The sequence below is a fragment of the Terrapene carolina genome, unplaced genomic scaffold (assembly GCF_002925995.2).
Source record: "Terrapene carolina triunguis isolate 2854851 unplaced genomic scaffold, T_m_triunguis-2.0 Scaffold68, whole genome shotgun sequence".
NCBI lineage: Eukaryota > Metazoa > Chordata > Testudines > Emydidae > Terrapene > Terrapene triunguis.
The window spans coordinates 68,667,760-68,686,337 of record NW_020664419.1 but is presented as its reverse complement, the minus strand read 5'-3'; the positions used below and the strand labels follow the sequence as shown (position 1 = coordinate 68,686,337).

Here is an 18,578-nt window from a genome sequence, read left to right as displayed (position 1 = left end):
CCTATTACCATGACCCACCCAGATTTGTTGTGTTATACTTTGATTATCTTACCCTGGAGAAGTATTCTGTGGGATTCAAGTTTATTTATTTATTTTTTTACTCATTCTTTGCTCCTGTTTGTGGCTAAATATTTACTGTGCTGTCTTCATTAGTGATAATAATTGAATTTACAGCTTGTGAAAGGTGCTGTCTCAATAGCACTGGAAATTGAAAGTTTATCCAGTGCAAGTTTCCCTGGTGTACTTCATCTGGAAAGTGAAGGGAGTTTACAAGGAGATCAGAGATTAAACTAGTCTCAGATTTCATATTTGGTGTCTCAGCTGAGACTGCTACAAATGGAGTGTTTTAGGAAATGAACTGAAGTCACCAACTCACACCTAACAGCCACTAGATGAGGCGCACAGCATTCAAATCAGTAAAGGCGAATGGGTCTGAATGATTCATCTGTTCCCAATTCCCTAACCCATTCGAGTATGTTACCCAGATTTTGCCATATCTTTAGATGACTCTCTACTTGTTTATATTGATTTTATGCTGGTGCAATTCCATCTCCTTCAATGCAGTTACTGTGGCACAAAACCAATGTAACAAGACACATTATGAGTTTGACACATATCAGTTTGTGTTTAGGGCTGATCACTCAGTGGAAACTGGTTTACTGAAAGGTCATTTGGAACTGCCCACTTCACTGCTTAGAGATGTGAGCCACATGGAGTGTACAGGGTAAGAGTAGTAGCTCCCCAGAAAGCAAGATGGAGCTCTTAGGGTATCCAACACAGCTAAAATAAATGAATTTTAATAATTATAAATAGAACATTGATCTATTTATAACTAGAGCTAGCTAGGCAAAAATTTTCAGACTAAACTGTTCTTCAAAATTGCAGATTTGGATTGACTGAAATATTTTGCAAATTTGTGTCAAATTTGCCAAATTGTTTCAGTCAAAAAACTCCCCAAAGTAACCTGGAAAAGTCAAAATGTTTCATTTTGATATCTGTGAAATGAAACATTTCAATTTGGATTCAAAATTACTTTGTTCTGAATTTTACTTCAATTTCATTTTAGAAAGTAAAAACCTCAAAAAATTAAACAAAACATTTCATTTCAGGAAAAATGTAACGCTGCATTCAACCCAAAATGAAATTTTATCTTCTTAGATGACAAAAAATTCAGAAGATTTCCATTTTAAATCAATCCAAACCAAACTATTTATTACATTTTTGGGTTAGTCACTGAACCAAAAAATCTGTTATTCTCGCAGCTCTAATTCTGAGTCTTGTTTAAGAAACTTCTTGTTAGCCAAATAATTCCAGATGTTCTGTAGGGATTTTGATGTCATTTTCCATGACTATAATAATGTCATTTAAATTTTGTTAGAACGTACTCTCCGTATTTAATGCTATTCATTCATAACCTCGTTGTGCCCTGCCTGTTTGGTACTCAGGATCTCACTTTGTCTTATCTCTTTCAAATAGTTCACTCTTGTTCTTTCTGGGGAAACGTTCCCTTGATCTCATAAACCATAGGTATTTGCAGGGCTCTGTTTTGGGCCTCTTGTTTACAGTTTCTGTATTTCTACAGCCTACTGGACCCCTTCTTATATGACATGGTTTTGATCATCATCATGTATCTGCTAATCACATGCAGATTTTTATTTCTTTTTAAAGATTTATTTAGGTTGCCTATCCAAGAATGCCTATCCAAGAATATTTCATGTAATGTAGATAAATTCACCCAGGGAGGAAATGGAGGCTTTAGCAGGGAATAAGCAGATTATTTTACACCATACTGGTTCCTGTATTTGAGATCAGTTACTCCCACTTAAAAATACTGCTTGAACTCTGAAGAATTACAAAGTCTCTTTTGAGTCCATATGTTTCCCTGTCCATCCTGGATATATTATTAGATTTTATCTATTTAATCTCTCTAGAAATCAGCAAGTTCAGCAGAGGTCAAAATATAGGTCTACACTTTATGATTTATTTATTCCCAGGCTAGCCTACTGTAATAGCCTACTTTTTATTTGCAATCTAGATAACACATCAAATGAGTAGCAGAATGTTATCCTCTTAGCACTCATGTTATGCCTCTATTTAGGTGACTGGACTGGTTATCACTAGAACTGAAAATTGAGTCTATATTTTATTAATAAAGCTATTCAAATCCCAGCTCTGTTACATTTACAGGGTGGTGCTTTCATTTATGCCCCTCACTTGTAATTGGGTGTTCAGCTTCTGATTTGTCCTTTCATCCACTATCATTTCCCTCAGTTAAACCACATACTTTTCCTCCTTGGGCTCAGATATGTTGGAACTCTTTTTCTATTGACTGTGTGCACAGCCAACTCTCAATTCTTAAAGTCACCCACAAAAAGGGAAAGTAAATTGGGTTTGTGCCCTTTTTGCTCTCTTATGAGCTATAAAGGAGGACTGAAAGGCTTTGCATTAAAAAAAAAGAAAGAAAAGGCTGGGACAGGAGGGTGCACTGCTTATTTTTGAATTAGAAATTCAGGTCATGTCTATACTGAAGACTAAAGAACTAGCAAGATTAAGACATCCCAAGTACTAAGCTAGTGAAACTTGATTGAGAGGGGAAATGAGCTTTTTCAGATTTTTAGGACAATTGTTGTATTGTTTATTTTGTTAATACCAATTTAACTAAAACAATTGAGGGGAAATCTCACTTAAAAGTCCCACAACTGACCCCCTTCAGTTAAGTCCAAATTTCTGATACTCCCCCAACAAACCAGTGAAAACCAGTGAAATTCTTTATATCTAAAAGACAAGAGAAGCAGAACGACCCCCACCACCTCCAAAAAAACCTTTCAGGTCTTATTCATACATCACAAAACAGCAAGAGTGCAAAAAGTTTCCCTTCCTCTAAACACTATTTTGTAAGTAACCTTTACATCTAAACTAGGGCTGTCAATTAATCGCAGTTAACTCACGCGATTAACTCAAAAAAATTAATTGTGATTAATTGCACTTGTAACAATAGAATACCAACTGAAATTTATTAAATATTTTGGATGTTTTTCTACATTTTCAATATTGATTTCAATTACAGAATATAGTGAGCACAGTGCTCACTTTATATTATTTTTTATTACAAATATATGCACTGTAAAAATGATAAACGAAAGAAATAGTATTTTTCAATTCACCTCATACAAGTACTGAAGTGCAATCTCTTTATCGTGAAAGTGTAACTTACAAATGCAGATTTTTTATTTTTTTTTTTGGTTACAAAACTGCACTCAAAAACAAAACAATGTAAAACTTCAGAGCCTACAAGTGCACTCAGTCCTACTTCCTGTTCAGCCAATCACTAAGACAAACAAGTTTGTTTACATTTACAGGAGATAATGCTGCCTGCTTCTTATTTACGTCACTGGAAAGTGAGAACAGGCATTCACATGGCACTTTTGTAGCCGGCATTGCAAGGTATTTACATGCCAGATATGATAAAAATTCGTATGCCCCTTCTATGCTTCGGCCACCATTCCAGAAGACATGCTTCCATGCTGATGATACACGTTAAAAAAATGTGTCAATTAAATTTGTGATTGTACCCCTTTGAGGGAGAATTGTACGTCTCCTGCTCTGTTTTACCCACATTCTGCATATATTTCATGTTATAGCAGTCTCAGATGATAAGTACATGTTCATTTTATGAACACTTTCACAGCAGATTTGACAAAATGCAAAGAAGGTACCGATGTGAGATTTCTAAAAAATAGCTACAGCACTCGACCCAAGGTTTAAGAATCTGAAGTGCCATCCAAAATCTGAGAAGGACAATGTGTGGTGCATGTTTTTAGAAGTCTTAAAAGAGCAACACTCCGATGCGGAAACTACAGAATCCAAACCACCAAAAAAGAAAATCAACCTTCTGCTGGTGGCATCTGGCTCAGATGATGAAAATGAACATGCGTCAGTCCACACTGCTTTGGATCGTTATCAAGCAGAACCCATCATCAGCATGGAAGCATGTCCTCTGGAATGGTAGTTGAAGCATGAAGGGACATATGAATCTTTTGTGCATCTGGCACATAAATATCTTGCAACGCCAGCTACAATAGTGCCATGTGAATGCCTGTTCTCACTTTCAGGTGACATTGTAAACAAGAAGCAGGCAGCATTATCTCCTGCAAATTGTAACCGACCTTGTTTCTCTGAGTGATTGGCTGACCAAGAAGTAAGACTGAGTGGACTTGTAGGCTCTAAAGTTTTCCATTGTTTTATTTTTGAATGCAGGTTTTTTTTTTTTTACATAATTCTACATTTGTAAGTTCAACTTTCATGATAAAGACATTGCACTAGAGGTGAACTGCAATTGCAATATGAGGTGAATTGAAAAATACAATTTTTTTTTACAGTGCAGATATTTGTAATCAAAAATAAATATAAAGTGAGCACTTCAACTCTTTGTATTCTGTTGTAATTGAAATTAATATATTTGAAAATGTAGTAAACATCTAAAAATATTTAAAATAAATGGTATTCATGGTTTTTTAAACAGTGCGATTAATCACGATTAATTTTTTTAATCCGTTGACAGCCCTAGTCTAAATTATTCTGTGATTACTTTTAGGATAACTTATATGCGGTTAGTGCAATGTCTCCTACTAAGGGGGCCATCTCTCCCTCCAGGCATCCCCCAACCCAGAATTGTGCAGGGACACCCCCTCATATTGTGGGGGGTCACATGCCTCCCTCCTGCCACCACTACCACCTTTTAGTCTTTGGGGAAAACTGCAGAGGAGTCAGCCACAGACTCCAGCAGGTAGGAGCAGAAGCAGACAAAGCAGGGACTTTTGGACACTCAGACCTCACCCTGAACCATGTGCAATTCTTGTCTCTCATGTTTAAGAAAGATTAATTCAAACTGGGACAGGTGCAGACAAGGCTACTAGGATGATCAGAGGTATGGAAAACCTACCTTACAAGAGGAGATTCAAGGAGCTTGGCTTGTTTAGCCTAACCAAATGAAGGCTGAGGGGAGATATGATTGCTTTCTATAAATACATCACAGGGATAAAGACCAGGGAGGGAGAGGAGTTATTGAAGTTAAGCGCTGATGTTGACACAAGAACAAATGGCTATAATCTGGCCATGAACAGGTTTAGGAATGAAATTAGACGAAGGTTTCTAACCATCAGAGTAATGAAGTTCAGGAACAGCCTTCCAAGGGGAGCAGTGGGGGCAAAAAAAGCCCAACTGGCTTCAAGATTGAGCTTGATGAGTTTAGGGAGGGGATAGTATGATAAGATTGCATACAATGGCATGTAGCCCATCTCTGACTACTAGTAGCAAAAATCCCCAACGGTTGGAGATGGGGCATTAAATGGGGAGGACTGTGAGTTACCACAGAGAATTCTTTCCCAGGTGTCTGGCTGGTGGGTCTTGCCAACATGATCAAAGATCAACTAATCACATTTGGAATTGGGAAGGAATTTCCCCCGGGTCAGATTGGCAGAGACCCTGGTGGGGGGTTGCCTTCTTCTGCAGCATGAGATCAGGATCACTTGCTGATTTAAACTAAAATAAATGTTGGATTCTCTTTGTAAGTTAAAGTCTTTAAATAATTATTTGAGTACTTCAGTAACTCAGACAGAGTTTATGGGTCTATTAGAGGAGTGGGTGGGTAAGGGTCTGTGTCCTGCGATGTGCTGGAGGTCAGACTAGATGATCATGATGGCCCCTTCTGACCTTAAAGTCTACGAGTCTATTGAGAATTTTTTATAGTTTTGACTGGACTTTCTCTGCCCTGTGCTGATAGGCTGTTTGCTCTAACCCTCTCTTCACCTCAGTGTCATTCCACACCCATGCCTCTTACCCTCTTCTTCCCTGCCCTGTCCCCCTCACCCTTTCCCATCCCTTTCCCCCCAATTTATCTTATTATCTTCTACACAAATCCACAAATAAAAGAAGTCATAAAACTAACATGTCATGAATTTAGGGCACTATTTACCTCAGGGCTTAGGCCCCCACAAACTGTATGCATCCACTGCACAGTACTTATATGCTTAAGTCAAGGGTTCCCAAACTTGGTTCGTGGCTTGTTTGGGGTAAGCCCCTGGCAGGCCGCGAGATGCTTTGTTTACCTGAGCGTCCGCAGGTACGGCTGCTCGCAGCTCCCAGTGGCCGCGGTTCGCCATTCCCAGCCCTGTATATTAAATCTACTTGATAACGTTTAAAGATAAAGGAGGTTTTTTAAATGACAGAAAAAAAGAGAAAAAAGAAAAAAAAAGAAAAAAAAAGTCTTTAGTACTGGGAAGTGTTTGAGAAGAGACAACAGAAAGGACAAGGGAGAGAAAGATCAATAGTGTGGTAGAATTAATAATGGAAAGGTAGATAGAACTCTCAGAAATTGTGGAGGTTGGGATTGGGTGGAACAAGACATGAAGCAGAGAAAGAAACAGCTTACTGAAAAAGGAGAAAACTAAGTGGTTTATGTATAATAATTCAGACTAATGTAAAAAGTTTAAATTAAAAGGTGGTGGGGGGAGAGGGGATGGACATCTAAGCCAAGGAACATTCTGTCCAACACTACGAATATTAAACGGTGCCATATATACATATTGCAAACTGTGCTTGTTTTACAATTGTGCTCTTTACAACTTTAGTAACAGTGAACAAATAGTAATGTGGCTGTGCTTTAAAGGTCAAGCAATATACATTTTCTCCTTCTTGCCTCATATTTTGAAGGAAAAAATAATTTTGTATAAAAAAGAGGCAAACGAAGAAATAAATTAGAAGACTGGATTCCTGTATAACAATCATCTTATGTTTTTTTCTAGCTGTTTTGTGGTAAGAATGACAGGGCAAAATGAGACATATAAAATGAAGAAAGAGAAAGGACAATTAAAATAAGGAGAAATCAGAAAACGGAAGGACAGGGGGGTTAGGGAAAACAATTATACTTAAAAGGCATTTCATTACTGCCTCAGAGGCAGATGTTTCTTTCTGAACCCCTTTCCAGAGACTATTTTGTTGTGCTCCTCCATCCTGGATCTTCTCAAAAGCTGGCAAACTTTTTAGCAATGTCACATATATATCAGACTGGTAGCCAGGGTTATCCCACAGACATCTACCATAACTGTCATTGACTTCAGTGGCACTACTGCAGATTTACAATGCTGCACTAAGATCCTTTAACTTTCCATCCCACAAATTAGAAGGATCGACCAATTTTATCCCAGTGTTAGTTCAGAACAGAAACTTTTACTTCCATGAACCATCTGACTTCTTGACTTCTGGGACAAAGATAGGGCCTTTCCTCTTCATGATAATACAGTCAGCGCTGGTCAGAAATTTGCAATCTAAAACTTTTTGACCCAAACCAAAGTTTTATCAGCATTTTCCAAACTATTTTCTATAGGTGATCAGAAAATTCTGTTGATGTATTTTCCCTAAAATAAATAAATAGTTTCCTCCTAGAAGTTTTTGCAGAAAATGAAATTCAGTTTTTCAACTACTTCTGCTGGACTAAGCAGTTCCACTAGCAACTCATCCTTCTCAGTCTCCACAGTGCTTGCTCCTTCTGACTGTGTATTAAGTGTAGCCCAGCAGGAGGAGTTCGCTGTAATGCTTGGCAGTAAAGATTTGGATTACAGTATTTCTGAGTCCTAATCCAGCCCATCTGCCATAAATTTTGACACCCTCATAAATCTTCTAACCTTTCATAAGCAGTCATTTTCATCTGGGAAAAGAAAATGAACACTGATTTAGATCAGGTTTAATGTCTCCTCTGCCTGCTATCCAGAGGCATTTTTAGTGTTTTTGATTGCAGAAACCCCTTTCACCCCTTTACCAAAACCAAATGCATGCTTTGTAGAAACATTCACATCTTTTCTGCCCTGACAGATATAACTCTCATCCATGCCTTAACATTTCCTTCTTGATTTCTGCAACCTCTTTTTATTTTGCCTTACTGACACTCATATTGCTTCCCTCCAGCTGATCCAAAGAGTGACGTTTAAAAACACCTCCCTTGCCCCTCTATCCAATCACACCACTACCTTGGAATCTCTCCAATGGCTCCCCTCTTCTCCAGCCTATCAAATTTAAATTACAAAAATCCATTCCTATGCTTATTTGACCTTGTTTCTTAGCTTGTGGTGCCCTCCCTCTCCCACTCACTAATGATATTCGACTTAATACCCCATTTATCCTCTTCTCTCCTGATTATCTCTGGCACTTTTTTATGCCACTTCCTATGCATAAAATGCACTCCCTACTTTGATCTTCCTGGAAACTCTTCTGTGACATCCAAAATGAATAAGTGATATTGATCTCTTTTCTTTATCTTTCTATATTTAACAAGAACAGCAAATCAGCAGAAGCACCAAGAGGTATGCGTTCCTAATTTGATCAAATTATGGCATTATTGCAATCCGCACCTCTTTTTGCCCCATCCCTTCCCACTACTCCCCCATACACATTTTGTTGCATGAAAAATTTAGAATGAAGGTGATTTAGAGCCAGGGCCGGCTCTAGGCACCAGCAAAACAAGCTGGTGCTTAGGGCGGCACATTTTTAGGGGCAGCATGGCCGGCGCCAGAATGCCGCCCCTAAAAATGTGCCCCGGCCGCCCTAGCTCACCTCCGCTGCTGCCGCTCGCGCACCACGGCACGCGAAACAGCTGATTCGCACGCCGCTGCTCGCCTTCCCTCCCAGGCTCTCAAACCTGGGAGGGAGGGGGAGATCCCGAGCGGCCGCGGCGCGCGAAACAGCTGATTCGCGTGCCGCTGCTCCCCCTCCCTCCTAGGCTTGAGAGCCTGGGGGGAGGAGGCAGGGCTGGGGATTTGGGGAAGGGGCGGAGTTGAGGCGGGGCCGGGGGTGGGGTAAGAAAAAAACGTGGGGGGGAGGGGCGGCCAAAATTGTTTTTGCTTGGGGCGACAAAAATCCTAGAGCCGGCCCTGTTTAGAGCAGGAACCATGTCTTGCAATCTCATGTGAAATGCACATTTCTGGTTGTTGTAAAAATAATATAGGTTTTCAGCTGGTATAAATCGGTATAGATCGATTGTAGTAAATCAGCATCACCCCACTGACACCAGCTGAGGATATGGCTATGTTTTACACACACATGCACACACACGCACAGCATCTGGCTCACTATATAAATAACAATATTAACAAACAACAGTTTGGCACAGCAATGTTGCAGCCTGTTGCAAGTACACGAGGAACAAAAAGCTTAACTAACTAGAAACATTATTGAAAGCAACTAATCCAAGCGTAGAGCTTCAAAAAGCTAACAGCATAAACGATGAAATGGAGATTAGATATTTGAAATTCTTCCAAGTTTATCAAAAATGATATTATCGGCATGGCATGCAGAGGAATTAACTTTCAGAAAAACATAGCTATGTGGCCCGGCTCAGCAACTTTTGCAGGCCTATTTCTAGGTTCAAAGTCAACCAAGGGTGAATTCCAGTGGCACAAATTAGCTACAGCTCAGCTATGCCTGGAGGCCCACCAGGAACCAGCACAGCACATCACATCACAGCGAACAGTGTTGGTCACAGAGTCAGCATGCTTTAACAATATCCTCTCAGCAGCTTGGCAGCAGTTCTGCTACAGAGTCCATGAAATTAAAGCTGAGGGAGGGCAAGTTGCTGTATCACTGGGCCTGCTCTCCGTTGATATGAACGCACCCTTGATCACAGAGCCAGGCTGATGCAGAGAAGTGTAATTTACACCTCTCTGTGCCATGTTCCATAAATCTGACCAGTGATTTTTAACTTGACATGGTCTTTACATCACAGAACACATATGTTCATACAGTAAAAGATGGAGACAAAAAGCCGCTGACAACTTATTGCAGGGATCGGAAACCTTTGGCACACGGCCCGCCAGGGTAAGCCCCCTGACAGGCCGGGCCAGTTTGTTTACCTGCCACGTCCGCAGGTTCAGCCAATCACACCTCCCACTGGCCGCGGTTCGCCGCTCCAGGCAAATGGGGGCTGCGGGAAGCGGTGCGGGCCAAGGGATGCCAATGGTTGCCGATCCATGACTTATTGAGAGCCACATCATCTGAACTGATGGATATGTATTTCTCTTCAACAAAAGATTTGTTCTACTTTACAATACATACATGGGTATTCAATATGGAGGCAACACACGATCTTCCAGCTCCCACTGTAATTACATCATCAAAAAAAACTCTATTGTCAAGAATTATTTTGCCAAATTTGACATTTGTTTTGTGCTCTGGTAAAACAATAGTACCCTGCTAAGGAAAAGTAAAGCCAAGGAGCATGTTTTATATTCAGTGCAATAAATATGTAAATTCCATAAGACATTAAAAAAACTTCAAGGGATACAGTTTGCAATGAACTAATATAAATGCATTTTATGAACACAAATGTCATTTAATCCCAAATGAAACCTCTGGTAAGGACTAGGTCACTTTAGCAGTCCATTACTGAGAAAGTCATCAATATCAAGTTCTGTTGATCGTATAAATAGCAAGTTCACTCTAGGATTGATAGAATAAGCTATCCAGATATAACAGAAATCCAATCAGCTGAAGTACCTATCAGTCATCATTGTAGTCAGCATTTCTATATTGGAGAAGAGTGAAATTTTATAGTGTGTGTATGGGGTTTTCAGCTGCACCTTTAAGAGTCAGGTTTGTCACCTGTACCTTTAAGACAAAATATGAAGGGGGGGAGGGGGGAAGCAAAGGATCTCACCCCTAAAGTTCAGATTCTTACTATACCTAACGCAAAGGACAATTCTTTTGTTTCTACCAGCACCCTGTCACCCTTCCAGAAAGGGAAAACTTGTGTGCGCATATACTCACACACACAAAGTCTATACAATCTTGATATAATAGCCAGGACTCAGAAATGACAAAAGCCAATTATCATTCCAGAAGATCTTCATATTATAAAGCAAGGGTTTCCCAAAATCATGTTGTTAGTCACAGTTTTATTTTGAAAATATATTAATAATTGCTCTTCATATATGAAGCACTTTATTTTCACATCAACTAGCTGGCTAGATAAGAATAAATAGGTTATAATTGTTAAGTGTCTCAGAATGCTTGGTATGCCATGCTAAACAGAAGGACTATGTTATGACTAGCTTGTACATATAAACTCTTTTTAAATTAGGCAATTCTGGAGCATAAGAAAAACAGCACTTGGCTCATTATTGAACTATTGCAGGGTAGGCAACCTATGGCATGCGTGCCAAAGCCAGCACGCGAGCTGATTTTCAGTGGCACTCACACTGCCCAGGTCCTGGCCACTGGTCCGGGAGGCTCTGCATTTTAATTTAATTTTAAATGAAGCTTCTTAAACATTTTAAAAAACCTTATTTACTTTACATATAACAATAGTTTAGTTATACATTATTGACTTATAGAAAGAGACCTTCTAAAAATGTTAAAATGTATTACTGGCACGCGAAACCTTAAATTAGAGTGAATAAATGAAGACTCGGCACACCACTTCTGAAAGGTTGCGGACCCCCTGGACTATTGTGATGACATAAACCAGTACCTCTGGAAGTAGGGGCAAATTTCCCATTGTCACACACAGGGTCGTAGCAACAAAGAACGTGGCCCCCGCCGAACGTGGCCCCCTCCGAACATATGTCCGGGCGGGGCCCCTTACAATGCAGAAACTGGAATGCCGTATTTATTTTGCCACTTTTAGGGGGCCCCTTCCTTGCGGGGCCCCCTCCAGTCGGAGGGTACGGAGGGTGCTCGCTACGCCTCTGGTCACACAACCAAGAAAGCGTATCACCTGCTGGCCACTTAACAAGAGGTATTTATAGTGCTCATTGCAAGTTAGTAAAGCCTAATTGGCTGACATGACCTAGATGTGATCTCTGAAAGCCTTCGATTGGCCCATGGTACAATGTCACATTTCTACATATGGTGGGAACCAGAGTAAGACTGGACTAGCTAGGGGCATTATAACAATCAGCAAGTTTCAGGAGCAAATTTCTATATCAGTCATTTGCAAACAAATGAGGAATTACATTCCAAAAGGTCAGAAGTCACTCCCTGCAACAGAGTAAAAGTAAATCAGAAAGAATGCAAATAGCAGTGGAAGGTCTCCAACACTGATGAAACCTGGGTTTCTAAATACACTATGAGGCAGACCTACCATACTCCCAAGTCAAAAACTAATTTTCTGAAGCACAACTAGAAGCCTACTTGTCATCCACCCCAGTCATGCCTATGGTGGTGTAGCATAACATACTTGTAGCTAATCAGATAACTATATAAAGCATTGTAGTATAATGCTGGTGATATATGTTTGGATATTTCAAATGTATCAGATTGAAGAGAGCAGCAAATAGATGTTCAAAGCTTAAGGAAGAAAGGGAAAGGGCATTCTTTGGAAACCTTGACCAGCAGTACTGTGAATCTCAGACAAGAACTGGGGAAATTAACATTTTAATAACAGGATTTCATTTGTCCCCCTTTTTGTTATATCAAGTTATTTCTTATGAAATCAGCAATGCTCAAAGACTAATTTGAAAAAGAGAGGACGTGCTATGTCCGATGCTAATTTCTGTGTTTTTATTCATTCCCCATTTATTGTACTAAATTAGAAATTGGAATGAAAACCTATTAGAAAAAGAATGGAAAGAACAAATTAGACATTTCTCAGCAAATATCATTTGCCAGCTACACAAATAATAAATGCCTGACAATTGTACAAAGAATGCTGCAAAGATATACCCCAGTAAAAGTGCATAAAACATAAAAATGTTTAGCCACCACTGAAAATTCATAAGAAATTTGAGCAGCAAGTTAGGAAAAATGATACATTCCACACCAGGTGGTCCCATTTACTTTTGCCCATGAAGTATAAATGCTACAAGTTTGAACTATATTAGAGGTAAATTGAAAGCATTTTCCTATGAGGCTAATACAGCACTGAATATTTTTAAAACATAAAATGCATTATTAGGGTCTGATCCACAGCCCAAGTTAGTGGCGAAGCTCCCATTTACTTCAGTAATGCAAGACTAGAATGGGAAATGGTAAGTAAAGAGAATGGATGGCAAGACTTACTCCATTTCATGGTATTATAGTTGGCATGGAGACTCATTCTTCTTCATTAAGCTAATGTGAGGAAATCAAGCAGTTAGCAATCTCATGGATATCGATGGCAAGCTACTTCCAAAGCAAACTATTAGAAGCTGAAGTACCTAAAGATTTCAATTACTGGAACTGCAAGGGGGTACTGGAGCCCCTAACCCATTACACTAACAGCTACAGGAATGCCAGCTTTCACAGTAATCTTGTTTAGCTTCAAATAAGAGGTTTAACACTTCCCACCAGGCAATGCACTGTAGTCAAATCAGTTTAGCTGTGAAACAATCCAGCTTTTATGAAGGAAATGTGAAGAAAGTATTCTTTTAGAGAAAAGAAAGTTTTGTTTTGTTTTTTTAATCTTCAGTTACATTATCCAAATAATTTTGAATTTAATATATAGTTTTCTCCACACCTGAAGGGGAAAAAATCTAACAGAAGGAGAAATTAAAGATGGTACAAAAGTAATTGAATTTGGAAAAAGTAAAGGAGAGATTCCTTTCTATCGATCTCCCCTTAACAGGTCTATTGCATTGCAAATGTGTTTCCAGCATCAGTGAATTAAACTGCAACATTCTGTGTGGCTTTGGTGCAACAAACCAGCCATTATGAAATACATTCCAGACTCATTAAGGAGTTGAGCTTGGGAGCTGAGCATTTTGAAAACAAAGAGACAATTTTTTAATGAGACTTCAGTCAGTGGGAAGGCTGAGGTACAGCAGTCTCCTCTCCAAGTTATCATAATAGAAAGCTGTTTAATGAGTGCAGGATTTCTTATGGACCTTCAAAAAGACAGGACTTAGAAGAGCATATATTATATTACACAGACACTCACATCACTGAGTAAAAACATTAGAAACAAAAATCCTTTAATTGCCCTCAAAGAATTCCTAATGTGGGCTTTTTGTTTATTTATATTTAATAAGTGTTTTCTGATATAAAACACAGATTGGTACAGACTAGCAGGTTTACATAATTCAGGAGAACAAAGCAAGTGAACTGGGTTGCCCAAGTTCAGGCACCGCAAAGTATAAAAAAAGCAAATTGTGCTCTGAGGCAGGATGGTGACTGGCAAATGGACAACAACATAACAATGGGAAGTAACATTACTCCACAGACAAAATACAAAGTCCCACACTAACAAACTCCACCCTCAGAACAGTCCGCTGGCAACTTCCTGCTCTTTTTACCACATGATATTAATTGCACAGATACCATAATACACTTCCACAGGATAGGCACTTATTTGCATCACATGTTGGAAATACAGCTCATGATTTCTAGTTTTCTGATTTTTGAATTTGGTTTGTTAATGATGGGTGGGAAGAGCGAGCAAGGTATTGTGTCAGGGTCTGCAGTGTCACCACAACAAATCTATCTTCACTAGCCACTAAATTACACAGTATAGTAGAACCTCAGAGTTACAAACATCTTTGGAATGGAGGTTATTCATAACTCTGAAACGCTCGTAACTCTGAACACAACATTGGGGTTGTTCTTTCAAAAGTTTACAACTGAACATTGACTTAATACAACTTTGAAACTTTACTATGCAGAACAAAAAATGCTGCTTTCCCTTTTTTTAGTAGTTTATGTTTAACACAGTACTGTATTTACTTTTTTTTAGGGATGTCAATTAATCGCAGTTAACTCACGCGATTAATTCAAAAAATTAATCACGATTAATCACAGTTTTAATTGCACTGTTAAACAATAGACAATCGATTGAAATTTATTAAATATTTTTGATTTTTTTCTACATTTTCATATATATAGTATTCTGTGTTGTAACTGAAATCAAAAGTATATATTATTTTTGATAAAAAATATTTGCACTGTAAAAATAACAGAAATAGTATTTTTCAATTCACTTCATACAAGTACTGTAATGCAATCTCTTTGTCATGAAAGTGCAACTTACAAATGTAGATTTTTTTTTGATACATAACTGAATTAAAAAACAAAACAATATAAAACTTCAGAGCCTGTAAGTCCAACTTCTTGTTCAGCCAATTGCTAAGACAAACAAGGTTGTTTACATTTACAAAAGATAATGCTGCCCTCTTATTTACAATGTCACCAGAAAGTGAGAACAGGCATTTGCATGGCACTTTTGTAGCCGGCACTGAAAGGTATTTACATGCCAGATATGATAAACATTTGTTTGCCCGTTCACGCTTTGGCCACCATTACAGAGGTTATGCTTCCATGCTGATGAGGCTCGTTAAGAAAATAATGTGTGAATTGAATTTGTGACTGAACTCCTTGGGGGAGAATTGTATGTCCCTTGCTTGGTTTTACCCACATTCTGCCATATATTTCATGTTTTAGCAGTCTCCGATGATGACCCAGCACATGTTGTTCATTTTAAGAACACTTTCACTGTAGATTTCACAAAACACAAAGAAGGTACCAATGTGAGATTTCTAAACATGGCTTCAGCATTTGACCCAAGGTTTAAGAATCAGAAGTGCCTTCTAAAATCTGAGAGGGATGAAGTGCAGAGCATGCTTTCAGAAGTCTTAAAAGAGCAACACTCCAATGCGGAAACTACAGAACCCAAACCACCAAAAAAGAAAATCAACCTTCTGCTTGTGGCATCTGACTCAGATAATGAAAATGAACACGCATCGGTCCGCACTGCTTTGGATTGTTATCAAGGAGAACCCGTCATCAGCATGAATGCATGTCCTCTGGAATTGTGATTGAAGCATGAAGGGACATATGAATCTTTAGCGCATCTAGCACTAAATATCTTGCAACATCGGCTACAACAGTGTCATGAGAATGCCTGTTCTCACTTTCAGATGACTCTGTAAACAAGAACCAGGCAGCATTATCTCCTGCAAATGTAAACCAACTTGTTTGTCTGAGCGATTGGCTGAACAAGAAGTAGGACTGAGTGGACTTGCAGGCTCTGAAATTTTACATTGTTTTATTTTTGAATGCAGTTTTTTATACATAATTCTATATCTGTAAGTTCAACTTTCATGATAAAGAGATTGCACTACAGTACTTGTATTAGGTGACCTGAAAAATACTATTTCTTTTGTTTTTTTACAGTGCAAACATTTATAATCAAAAAATAAATATAAAGTGAGCACTGTACACTTTGTATTCTGTATTGTAATTGAAATCAATATATTTGAAAATGTAGAAAACATCCAAAAATATTTAAATAAATGGTATTCTATTATTAACAGTGCAATTAATCATGCGGTTAATTGCAATTTATTTTTTTAATCGCTTGAGAGCCCTCTTTTTTTTTTTTTTTTTTTTTTTTTCTTCTTTCTTGTTTTCTTTTTTTTTTTTTTTTTTTGTCTCTACTACTGCCTGATTGCATACTTATAAGTCTATGTGAGGTGTGCGGTTGACCGGTCAGTTCATAACTCTGGTGTTCATAATTCTGAGGTTCTACTGTACTCCTCAATTGGTAAATTCAGATAACATCACCTTGACATTTAGGGATATGTCTACATGGGGATAAAAAGAAAACCCACCGCTGGCCCGGGTCAGCTAACTCAGGCCCGCGGTGCTCAGGCTCGTGGGCTGAAAAATTGCTATCCCTCATCTCTGAGACCTTGTGAGACTGGATAGTCGCAGAGACTGGGCTCCAGCTGAAGTATCTACACAGCAATTTTTTAACCCCACAGCCCAAGTCCCATGAGCCCAAGTCAGCTGACCCAGGCCAGCTGCAGTCATGCCGCGGGGCTATTATCCCTGTGTGGATGTACCCTGCTTTCCTACTACCAACTGTATTAATGCACATACACGTCCCTTCTTCCTCATCTGAGTGCCCCCACCAAAATAAAGGTGACAATAGATATGTATATTTAAATATTAATAGACTTATAGATTCCAAGGCAAGCAGGGATGATTATGAACATCTACTCTGACCCCCTGGGTAACACAGGCGATAGATCTTCCCCAAAATAATTCCTAGAGCACATCTTTTAGAAAAATTTCCAATCTTGGTTTAAAAATGGTCAGTGATGGAGACTCCACCATAACACTCAATAAATTGTCCCAATGGCTAATTACTCTCCCTGATAAAATGGTATGCCTTATTTCTGTCTAAATTTGTCTAAATTCAACTTTCAGCCATTGGATCCTGTTATACCTTTCTCTGCTAGATTGAACAGCCCATTATTAAATATTTGTTCCCCATGTAAATAAGTTAAGTTGAACACACTGAGCTCTTTGAGTCTATCATTATAAGGCATGTTTTCTAATCGTGTAATCATTCTCGTAGGTCTTCTCTGATGCCTCTCAACTTTTTCAACATCCTTCTTGAAATGTGACACCAGAACTGAACAGTAGCAGCAGTCGCACCAGTGCCACATATAGCGGTAAAATAACCTCTCTTTTCCAACTTGAGATTCCCCTGCTTATGCATCCCAAGACTGTTTTTGGCTACAGCACCACACTGGGAGCTCACATTCAGCTGATTATCCACCACAACCCACAAATCTTTATCAGACACACTTCTTCCCAGGATAGAGTCCACCATCCTGTAAGTATGGCCTGCACTCTTTGTTCCCAGATGTATACATTTACATTTAGCCATATTAAAATGCAGATTGTTTGCTTGCGCCCAGATTACCAAGCGATACAGATCGCTCTGAATCAGTGACCTGTACTCTTCATTATTTACCAGTCCTCCAAATTTTGTGTCATCTATAAACTTTATCAGCGATGATTTTATGTTTTCTTCCAGGTCATTGAAAAAATGTTAAATAGTGTAGCGCCAAAACCCAATCCCCACTGGAAATACACCCATTCAATACAATCTCTCATTTACATTTAGAGACCTATCATACAGTTTTTGATCCATTTAATGTGTGTCATGTTAATTTTATATCATTCTAGTTTTCTAATCAAAATGCCATGTGGTACCAAGTCAAATGCTTTACAGAAGTTTAAGTCTATTACATCAGCATTATTACTTTTATCAACTAAACTTGCAATCTCATTAAAAAAAAAGATATCAGGTTAGTTTGACAGGATCTATTGTCCATAAACCCAAGTTGATTTGCAGGGGAATAAGCAGGAAGAACTTGAAATGCTAGTAAATAAACACACCTATGACATAGTTGGCATCAGAGAGACTTGGTGGAATATGACTGGAATATTGGTATAGAAGGATACAGCTTGCTCAGGAAGGACAGGCAGGGGAAAAAGGGAGAAGGTGTTGCCTTATATATTAAAAATGTATACACTTGGACTGAGGTTGAGATAGAAATAAGAGACAGACTTGCTGTAAGTCTCTGGGTAAGGATAAAGGGGTAAAAAGGATAAGGGGTAAAAAAAACAAGGGTGATGTCATGGCAGGGTCTACTACAGACCACCAAACCAGGGAAAAGTGGATGAGGCTTTTTTTAAACAACTAACAAAATCATCCAAAGTACAGGACTTGGTGGTGATGGGGAACTTCAACTACCCAGACATCTGTTGGGAAAATAACACAGAAGGGCCCAGATTATCCAACAAGTTCTTGGAATGTATTGGAG

General features: G+C 38.8%; 1 protein-coding gene across 1 annotated transcript in view; it reads right to left on the bottom strand.

Moving 5' to 3' along the window:
- Window positions 1–18,578, bottom strand: part of TMTC2 (transmembrane O-mannosyltransferase targeting cadherins 2) — a 371,684-nt gene that overhangs the window by 157,673 nt on the left and 195,433 nt on the right. The window lies entirely within an intron of this gene.